We start from the raw sequence: 11,557 nt of genomic DNA on the forward strand, positions 1-11,557 counted from the left end.
AGCTCCTCTTCTCGCAGGACATCAGCAACAGAATGAAGCCTTTTGTGAGAAGAAGAGGAGCTCGGCTGGCGGGGGTTGGGGTCCCCCGCCAGCAAAGGTAGGCAACGGCGTGTTGGCGGCGAGGGGGGGTCGAGAGGGTCGTCAGCATGGGGGGGGGGCAAAGTTGGTGGTGGCGGTGGCGGGGTTGGCAATGGCAGGGGGGGTCAGCTAAAATGTGCCCCCTCACATCGGGCTCTGAACCCCCCTCCTGCCGAAGTCTGTCTGTGCCCCATGGGACTGCACCTTGAATATTGTTTGCAGTTGTGGTTGCTCCATTTCCTCAAAGACATAGAGAACGTTAACCGAAATGATAAATGGAATGGAGCATCTCCCCTATGAAGAAAGACTAAGAAGGTTGGGGCTGTTTAGCTTGGAGGAGAGGTGATTAAGCATATGATTGAGGTCTATAAAATCAAGAGGGGTAGAACGGGTGAATTGAGAACACTCCATGAAACTAATAGAAAGCATATATAAAAGAAATCAGACTAATAGCTGCATTACTGCATGGAAGGGCCGGCCGAAACCCATATCTGATTGTGAGTTTAGATGCCGAAAAGGCATTTGATAGGGTGGGCTGGCCTTTCCTGTTCACAACCTTGCGGAGGGTGGGACTACATGGGTGGTATCTGGATGCTATACAGGCTATGTATTCTGCGCCCCAGGCTCGTGTGTTAGTAAATGGAGTACAGACAGATTCCTTTCCCATTGGCCGTGGGACTAGACAGGGATGCCCTCTGTCTCCCGTGTTGTTCCTTTTAGTGTTGGAGCCATTACTATGCATGATCCGTGCAGATGAGGATATAGGGGGAGTGTGTCTAAATGATTGTAAACTTAAAGTGCTCGCATATGCAGATGACCTCCTTGTTCTCTTGAGTGAAACACAGAGCTCCTTGTACAGGCTGCTCCAAGTGATAGAGGAATATGGTACCCTTTCGGGGTACAAATTGAACCTCCACAAGTCCTTGGCAATGCCAATACAAGAGGAGACTCAATTGACATGGAGGGGGGCATTTCCACTAACATGGGCTAGGGAACAAATTACTTATCTAGGGGTGACCATTACTGTTGATCCCATGAAATTATATGAGAAAAATGTAATTCCATTACTTATTGAAACAAAAAGATTGTTGGGTCTATGGGGCGAGGTCCCATTGGCGCTGGTGGGACACATCTCACTATTTAACATGATGCTAGCGCCCCGCTGGCTGTATTTGTTTCAAATGCTACCACTGGCGCTGAGGAGAAAAGAAGAAAGAATATTACATAACGCCTTGCAAGGATTCTTGTGGCGGGGACGGAAACCAAGGCTGCCAGTCTCTAGTTTGCAGAAACCCAAAGAACAGGGAGGCATGGGACTAGCCAATATTAAATATCTGTCTGTAGCATGTGCCATGAGACACATACGAGATTGGATCGCAGAGACTAATGACTTTTCGGACAGAGCAGTGGAGGAGGCTTTGATGCCATCTGCACATCTCAGTTGGCTATTGCACACAATACCTGGAACACGGGTTCGGGACATAAGGAACAATCCAATGCTGCGGTCGTCCAGAGCAGCCTGGAGATGGCTATGTCGGAGACATGGATTCTCTGCAGCGAGTACTCCGTATCTGCCCCTCAACCACAATCCAGACTTTATAGCAGGTACAGAGTCGAGAGAGTTCTGACACTGGACAGTGCAAGGGATAAAATATATAAGCCAAATGATAACAGAGGAGGGAACTGTCAAACCCTTTACCGAACTTAGACAGTCTTTTGGCTTAAAGCACACTGATTGGCTTGCATACTTACAGATAAAGCACTACATTACCTCCTTGGGGTGGTCTAATCTGACTGAGGATGTGCAGGATGTGTTGAGCGAAGCACTCACCTTAAACGCTAGTACTGCAGTACCACTGCGCTTTCATCATAGATACCTCAAGGATACGACTGAAGAAATAAATTTCAAGAAACTCATAGATCAATGGACTGAGGATTTACAAATTACCATAACAGAGGATAGATTTCGTCAGCACTTCACATCTATTCAAAGGAGAGAGACATTTCCAAGATACTGGGAATTACAGTATAAGTTTGCCTTAAGACTTCACATATCGCCAAGGAGGGCATACAGAGCGAGGATGGATACAAAAGGAGCCTGCCCTAAATGCACACAGGACCTGGCCACCTTAGCACACATGTTTTGGCAGTGCCCAGACATTTCCAGTTTTTGGACACAGATCATGCGAATCGCATCTCAGCTTTGGAAGAAACCCGTTCCAATTTCAGCGCTGATTCTATTTGAGGATTTTCAGCTGGAGGATAGACCCCCAGCGGGCTTGCTACAATTCTTACGCAAGTCAGTATTGATGGGGAAGAAAGTGATCCTATTGTATTGGAGAGAGGCGCATGGACCCTCAGTGTCAGTGTGGAGAACACACATGATAGACTTGGTAAAATTGGAGAGATGTAGCTTGCAAAGGGCCTCACTTGCTGAGCAACGACAGTTTAAATATACGTGGCAGCGTTTTTTGATGACACTTCACCCAGTGGCACGTAAACGACTTCTTTTCTCACCGGACTAGTCTCATGATAAAGGTTATCAGGAATGGGAAGGGGGGAGGGAAGGGGAAGGGGGAATGGGTGGGGGTGAAATTGCTGTAAATGATGACATGAATCTACAGTATTTGTTCTTTTCTTGTTCAATAAAATGTTTTAAATATAAAAGAAATCAGAAAAAGCATTTTCTCACTCAATGCGTGATCAAGGTATAGAATTTGTTGCCGGTGGATGTGTTCAAGTCCAGGGCTTCTAGCTTAACTAAGTTTTGAAGGGATTTAGATAATTTCATGGAGGAAAAGTCCATAAACCATTATTGGCTAGGTAGACTGAGAAAACCACTGTTTAACCCTGGGAATGTGACCAACTTGGTCATTGTCAGAAAGAGAATAAAGGGCTCAATGGATCTTCAGCCTGAGCCAGAGGGGTACATATTATGTTTGTATTACAAATGAAGCATCAATGGGACTTATTATGTTTTCCGTGAGGATCAATTCATAAATAGTGAAGAGAAGTACAAAAAAAAAAAGATGGGCTGGCCCAGTTTTGGTGTTGGGGTATTAAGCCCATGCCCTGCCAATTGAAGAAATCCAGAGATCTTGTGAGATCAGCATCGGGAAATGACCCCTATGAGAACAGAACATGCTTGCAATGCTGGGATCAGTAGCTCAAAGTGCTGCCACTGACTGCTGCATTTCTTCACATCTCAACTGGCACAGCCTTTGCATTTCTTCAGCTGGTGGAGCTGAGCATGTTCTATGGTATGTCCTCTTATGTTAAGCACACATTTGCACCTAAGTGTTGGGAATTAGGCAACTCTATTTTGACATATTTTTTCTTCTGGTTTACCTTAAACTATACTATACTTCTCTCTTCTCCGTAATGTGGGCTAAATACAATTTGGAGGTTTGTTCTTTAATGTGATTACTCTGATATTTCCTTGTCTTTTATTTACTTTATATAAAATAAAGAAATTTCAAATAAAAAGAATATAAAGTACATGGGGACAGATTTAAGATCTAAATATGTATATTTTAGAAGAAAGGTGAGAGAAGGGAGATATGATAGAGACATTGAATGACGTCCATAGTATAAATGAAAAGGAGGCAGGCATCTTTCAATTGAAAGAAAGCTCTAGAATGAGCAGTCACAGGATGAGGGTGAAAAAGGATAGATTCAAGTGCAGGGTAGGTATGGGGGGGGGGGGGTGCAGGGGAGAGGCAATCAGGTCAGCTTCCCTGGATCCCATGGCTATAAGCATAGGTGGCACCTTTGTATTTTATTTATTTATTTATTACATTTGTACCCCGCTCTTTCCCACATACAGCAGGTCCAGTGCGGCTTACATAGTAAAAGAAAGCATCTACATGGTAAAGAATACAGTAAAAACAAGGAAATGTAAGAACAGTATTATAAATTGTGATGATCATAACTACTTACATTATGAAAGGCATTACAAAGGACATGTGAAAAGAACGTAATGAACTAGAATAGGGAAGGTAGACAAGGTGCTGTGAGTGCAATATTGAGCACTTGCCTTCATATGTCCAAGGAAGGGTAACTTGTGATGGGTTTAGCACAATCACTCATTCTGGAAAGTTGGCTCCTGTGGTTGCAAGGGGCCTCTGAGGATCAGAAAGACATTAATCTTGAATTAGTGATATTACCAAGCCCCAGCGTGACTTAGCATAGCTCAAGCTAGTCTGCTCTCCTCCAGTCATCAACCAGGAGTTCCAGCTCAATGGAAGATAGATTGCAATTGGTGGATCAGCATGAACCTGAAGTACAGTGCTCCTGGGTGGGGGCATTGCATACATTTCTGGTGCACCACAATGTCTACCTGTGTGGAGCCAAGCCACTCTGCTGTTAGCATTCAGACCCTGGATTTTAAAGTACTCCCCCCTTCCCAAAAATTGTGTGTTCATCAGAAGGACATTTCATACTGAGTCTGAATGCACCTTTTTTTAAAGGTTGTCTGAAAATATCTTTTTACAATTTATTTAATTAAAAAAATATCATTACTTCACCATTTGATTGGAAAAGACATTGTTTAACAGGTGCCAAACGGAATAGTATTACATTTTGTAAGTTGGCTCGGGGACTGGGAGGAAGGGAGAGGGAAACAGAGTAACTAGCTCAGTTGGAGTGGAGACAGGAAGGAAGGGAGATGAAGAATGAGTGGGTGGGTCAGACTGAGAACCAGAGAGGAAGGGAGAAGTAGAGAGAATGAGTGGTTGAGTTGAGAGGGGACTGCTAGAGATAAGGAAAATGAGTGACTGGATCAAGTTGGAGCCTGGGAGAGAGAGAGAGAAGGAAAGAAAGAAAGAGTGACTGGATCTGGTTGGGGACAGAGAAGAAGTGCAAAAGAGAGCGAGTGGTTGAGTTGGATTGGAGACCAGAAGAGATAGAAAAGAAAGAGAATGAGTTGCTCGGTTGAGTTGGGGATTTAAAGAGATGGAAAGGGAAAGTGAGTGAGTGGCTGGGTTGGATTGGGGACTGGGATGGGAAGGAGGGAATGGGAAAGAGGGCAAGTGATTGGGTTGGGTTGGGGACTAGAAGAGGAAGAGAGAAAGAGCAAGTGGCTGAATTGGGGGAAGAGTAGGGAAAACCCCATGATGCTAACATGCAGCATATTTAAAACAAACTGGATTGCTGCATACCAGTTCCCAATCAAAAGGACATTTCTTTCACACAACGCACAGTCAAATGTGGAATTCGTTGCTAGGAGATTTGGCCAAGGTATCTTGCATAGCTGGGCATAAAAGATGTTTAGACAAGTTACTTGAGAAGAATTCTACAATTGTTTGTAGACATAGGGAAAGTCACCACTTATTGCTGGGAATGGATCTGCTGGGAACATCCTCATGATACAGGGTAGAGGGAGGAGAAGGGATCGGGGGGGGGGGGGGATCCTCCTTAATTTCTGCCCAGGCAGGGCCCCAGCACGTCTAACACTTGCCCTGCTCAGGAGTAATCTATTTCTTTAAAGAAAGGGTGGTAGATGCGTGGAATAGTGAAGGTGGTTAAGAAAGGGGTGTTATGTGAATGCAAGAAAGCATAAGAGAAGTACAGAAGGTCTCGAGGTAGAGGAAAAGTTTGTAGAGTTTAGTAGTTGGTATACCCAGGCAGAATGGATAGGCCATTTGATCTTTACCTGCTGTCGTTTTCTATTTAACTCTTGTCCTCTCAAGAAACCAAACTCCAATCTTCAAGAAAATACTCAAAGAAAACGTTTCATAGAAATTACAGTGCCACAAAAAAATTCCACCTTTTGGTTAATTTTTGCAAAATGCAAAATGGAGATTGAAGCATAGAAAATGTACAAGATTTGTATTTTTTTCACATTAACTAGCATTCTTGGTTTTGCAGTGTTATTTATTTGGATGGGTGAAAGGGATCTAACCTTTACAGTTCTTAAGTTACATATTAAGAATCTATTTTATTTATTTATTTAGAAAGACCGATACTCTAACCACTAGGCCACTCCTCCACTCCATGAACAAGCACAAAACCCCTAACATCAAATGCTGTAACACCAGGAAGCACAAAACTAATTACTCTCATACTCTGAAATCTATAAATAGATATTGTAATAGGAAGCAATCTAATTTTAAACCTAAAGAAATGTTTTATCTGTGACCTAGTTTATGGACTAGTAGCTTTAGGATCAGAGCATTTAGCATGTCATTGGCTGCATGATGTTACACACTTTTTATGGTATCATGTGGAAACTATTTTTCATCACTTTATCTTTATTGGTTTGTGATCCAACCTACTTTTAGTCTAAGATAATAGTTTATAGTTCACTTTTTTTTTTAATTCCAAAGCTCATCAACTGACTTTTGAAGGGCCAGTGAAGTAGTGTCCTCTTGCCTGGTTGCAAACTTGCAGTGAAATATCCAGTCAGAGCTCTTTATATTAATGGCATCTCTCTGCTAAGGTGTTTGGTTCTTGTTCTTTTTGGCAAAGATCAAATTTAAGAGCTGAGTCATGAGTTGACAACTGGTCCTTTATTAGCCTTTTGGTTAAAATTGAGAACGTGTACAATATGAGAGGTTAATATCCTATGATCTGATTGATCCCCACTGGGGAGATAAAAGTGTTGGACCATGACCAAAATGGGAGAATTAAACTTCCTGTTATTTAAAAACAAGACAAAAGCAGAACACAAAACTCAAAAATAAAATCCAGAATCTAAACTCTGTGTGTTGGTCCATATACCATCTTTTTAATAGATCACTACATTCCTTTGCCTCAGTCATAATGGTCCTGGAGAAAACTGGAGGCTTTTGAGGCCGTGAAGCCTCACATAGGTCTTGTCATACATCTGAAGAAAGGATGATAGTATGGGTGCTCATTTTCAAATGAGAAAAGTGTCCAAAAAGTGGCATAAATCTGCAGTTGGATGTTTTTTTATATCACCAAAGCATCCAAATTGGTATTTTCAAAACCAATTTTTAGATGTTTTTCTATAAAGTCTGCTGCACAGAAAAGAGTTCCTCCACAAAATACCAAACGTGCAACAGTAATCTGAAAAAATATTTATTCTCTTCAAAATTACTGTTCAAAAATGCTCTAAATCCAATGGAGCTCAAATGCCACATCCAAAATTTCAAAATTGAATGGATCTTGAAAGCGCTGTTTAGGCCAAAGTGGTGTTGAACATATCATAATTATAATCCATGCTCAAACTCAGCCCAGCCCAAGCCAACGGGACCCGTTTCACCACTTTAAATGACTTTGTCAGGGTCAACTACAATACAGATTTCGAGTTTGGAAAACCTGTGTGTAAATTGGAGATTGCTTCATGTCTCCAAAATTTGAGCTCCATTGGATTTATAGCATTTTTGAACAGTAATTTTGAAGAGAATAAATATTTTTTAGGATTACTGTTGTTCCGTTCCTTGGCATCATGGCTCCGCCCTTGCGCAAACAGGAAATATGTCAGGCAAGGGCGGAGCCATGATGCCAAGGAACGGAACAAAGGCAGGAACCGAGCTGAGCCTGCTGCCTTCGCTTCAACGCAGGCGCGCCTCGAGGGAAAATAACATTTTTAAAGGCAGGACGGTGGCGGCAGCACAGAAAGGAAACCAGCAGGACTACTATCGGGGAGCAGAGGGCAGACGGAAGATGGACAACCAGGGGAGCGGAGAGGGCTGGAAGATGGCGGAGAGGAGGGCAGGGGGGAGACGAAGATTGCTGGACATGGGTGGGTGAATGGAGGGCAGGGGAAGGAAGGGTTGCTGGACATGGGTGGGTGGATGAGGGCAGGGGAAGGAAGGGTTGCTGGACATGGGTGGGTGGATGGAGGGCAGGGGGAGAGGAGGGTCGATGGACATGGGTGGATGGAGGGCAGGGGAGAGAGGAGGGTTGCTGGACATGAGTAGGTGGATGGAGGGCAGGGGAGAGGAGGGTTGCTGGACATGGGTGGGTGGAGGGGAGAGGAGGATTGCTGGACATGGGTGGATGGCAGGGAGAGGAGGGTTGCTGGACATGGATGGAGGAGAGGGAAGGGAGAGAGAAGAAATGCTGGACATGGATGGAGGGGAGGCAAGAGTGAAGAAGGAGATGAGAAGAGGGAAAAGGAAGAGAGGAGAAAAACTGCACATGGATGAAGAAAATAGGCAGAAGATGAGGACCAGAAATGAAGAAGAAAAGAGGAAAGGAAAGAAATAAATAGAAAGGAAGCCCTGGAAATGGAGTTAAGAGGACAGATAGCAGCAGAATCGGACACTGGGCCGGCATGATCAGAAAAACAAAGCCACCAGACAACAAAGATAGAAAAAATCATTTTATTTTCATAGTGTTTGGAATATGTCCACTTTGAGAATCAGGTGCTCAACATTAAAAGTTTATTTTTATTAACTTATTTATGGCATTTTATCCCACATTAAACATGAATTAGATTCCCCCCCCCCCCCCGCAGGCTCTCTCCCCGGCTATAAGCAGCTCTGTAACGTCAACGTGCTGCGACGTCAGACTCCGTCCAACTGGAACTAAGGATGCATGCAGCTTTCAGCATGACGAGGATGAAGAAGTTAAAGAAGACCACGGCTGGGCTGGCGGGGGGTTGGGGTCCCCCACCAGCTGAAGCAATATTTGAAAAAACCGGCAGGAGGAAGCGGACCTCGGGGGTAGGTGACGGCGGTAGGGGGGTCCGGGGCAAAATCTGCGGGGGCCCAAAATCTGGATGTGTTTTGGGTGGGTATAGGGAGGGGCCAAAATATGGATGTCAAGCTCCAGTTGCAGAAGGGTAGGGGACATCCATGTTCAAGAAATCGACGTCTGTATTTAGACCTAGTACTTGGTATGTCCATGTTGAAGAAAGGTGCTCTGATTGAGCAGTTCTCTATTGAACAGAGTACAGGAAGTTACACACTAGATATTCCCCAGTCTATGGAAACCTCACAATTAAAAAAAGGAAAAGAAACAAAAATTACAGAGGGACTTGACCCTGCAATATCTGGATCTTTGCTCTGGTTCTCAGCAGGCTGCCCTAACCATTAGGCGACTCCTCCATTTGGATAGCCATGTGGCCATTTTAAAGTACGGATGTTCTTATGCTGCCACACAACTGTCCATGTCCCTTGTTTTACCTTATTCATAGTTTTGATATTTCAGTATGTAAAACTGAAAACTGATGTTCATGCTGGGGCATAGCCAGAATTTGGATGTCCATTTTCATGTATTTTAGAACCAGATGAAAGTCAGTAGATCCTGTTTTAAAATACATAAGATATGGACATCCATACCTGACATATAGACTTGGACATCCTTTCTAAAATTCAAGATGGAAGTTATTTAGATTTTGCACCAAATGCCACATATATGATTATTTTTCAGTTGCTGAGAAGTGGTTTATGTGCACTCAGTGCAAAGAGCTCCTGGCTCTCAAAAAATGAGTCTGATCTCTGGAGACTAGTGTGGCGAACTTGGAGGAATTGAGGCAGACAGAGAGCTATATAAAAGAGACCATCAAGAACATAGTAGCGTGGTATCTTCTACAGACTAGTAGTTTCTGTGTTGCCTTGGAGGAGAAAGATCAATTAGAAGGACAACATCACTTTGGTGTGGCTAAAAGTGATCCTATATCTAGGACCTATATGTGGCATCCTCTCACACCGAGGGTGTGTCTTCAGGGGTGGTGTGCTCAATGGGAAGAGTTACTATAGCCATTGAAATTAATGATTTGCTCATTAGAAATGTACATAGCTGGGTGAATGATGGGCATGATGTTGTGTCACTTACACAGTACTGAATATCACACTTAACCGCATAAGAGATAGACAGCCACATAAACCTGGATATTCAATGCTGGTGCCCAGATGTGGTCCACCATTGAATATCTCGGAATAATGCTAGCAGTGGCTAAAAAAATGCTTACTGCCGCTGGCTAAATATCGACTTCAACAGTTTGGAAGCCCAGATAAAATATATTCCAGGCATTAAAAAATATTGAAAGAAGACCAAATAACTACCGTCATGGCTTAATGGTGAGATGAAAGAGGCATCTTTCAGAAACTGGAAAGCATACTCTAATGAGGAAAATAGGAATAAGCACAAGCATTGGCACGCTAGGTAAAAAACAGCAATAAGGCAGGCCAAGAGAGGCTTTGAAAAGAAGTTTGCTGTAGAGGAAAAACTAATACTAAAATCTTTTTCAAGTACATTTGAAGCAAAAAGCCTATGAGGATGTCAGTTGGACTACTAGACAACTAAAGGATAAAAAGAGAGCTCAGGGAGATAGCAAAAAACTAAATGAATTCTTTGTCTCAATCTTTACTGAGGAGGATGTTAGGGGTCATACTCACACTGGAAACTTTTGACAATGATGATTGAGAGCAATTACAGCAAATCACTGTAAGTCTAGAAGATTTAATGGAACAAAATGACAAATAAAGCACAACAAATCACCAGGACCAGATGGTATTCACTCCAGAGTTCAGAAGGAGCTCAAACATGACATTTCAAATCTGTTACTAGTAATCTATAACCTATCATTTATGTCTCAATCATTTTTATTAGCATTTTAACCAATAACAAAACTCTGTTGTACAGTTATCATTCCATACATTAACATCTTAGATCTAACCTCCCTCCCTTCCTACAGTCTCCCCCCTCCCCGCCCCAACAAACACATCATCACGCCTGTCTCTGACAATGCTCAATCATATTGAGGATTATCTATTTAGTAGCTGACTCCTTGCCATAGGGGTCAGCGTATAACCTATCATTTAAAATAGCTAGAATATCTGAGGACTGGAGGGTGGTTAATGTAATCCCAAACGACATGTACCTGAATAATTATTACCACTATACAGTGCTGTATGCATCCAATAGTGCTGTAAAACTTCAAAATGATATTATTGTTTTTAAAGGTTCAGTACCAGTGAGCTTGATGTCCATGTTGGGCAAAATGGTAGAAACTATTTAAAAAAACCAGATCAATTAATATTCAGCTTGAAGCAGTCAGCGATTTTTGTCGGCATTTACATATATATGTGCCACATTTTACCAACCTAACACACAAGAGGAGCCAATTAAGGAGCCATAGCAAACAAGTGTGTCCGATGCTTTTTTTGAAGTTAGTATTAGATACCACAGAGATAAGCACCAGGGGTGTTCGGGCCAAAACATTCATTTTGTTTAGTTGTTGTTTATAAGCTTTTTGTTTTATGGAAGTTTTTAAGGGACCTTTTTACTAAGCTGCGATAGGCAATAGCACATGCCTACTGTATGCCAAAAACACTGCCACGGGATACGCTGAGGTGTCCTATGGTAGTGTGCCGATCACTGTGCACTAATCCCATACTAAAAAATAGGTTTTATTTTTTAATGTGGTAGGCATGTTTATGGGCAGAAAGTAGGCATGCCCTGCGCTAATCGGGTAGCGCGAGTACATTGCCACGTGCTGCATGATTAGTGTGGGATTAGCGTGGGAGCCCTTACTGCCTAGTAAATAGGTGGAGGTAAGGGCTCC

The sequence above is a fragment of the Microcaecilia unicolor genome, chromosome 5 (assembly GCF_901765095.1).
Source record: "Microcaecilia unicolor chromosome 5, aMicUni1.1, whole genome shotgun sequence".
Taxonomy (NCBI): Eukaryota; Metazoa; Chordata; class Amphibia; order Gymnophiona; family Siphonopidae; genus Microcaecilia; species Microcaecilia unicolor.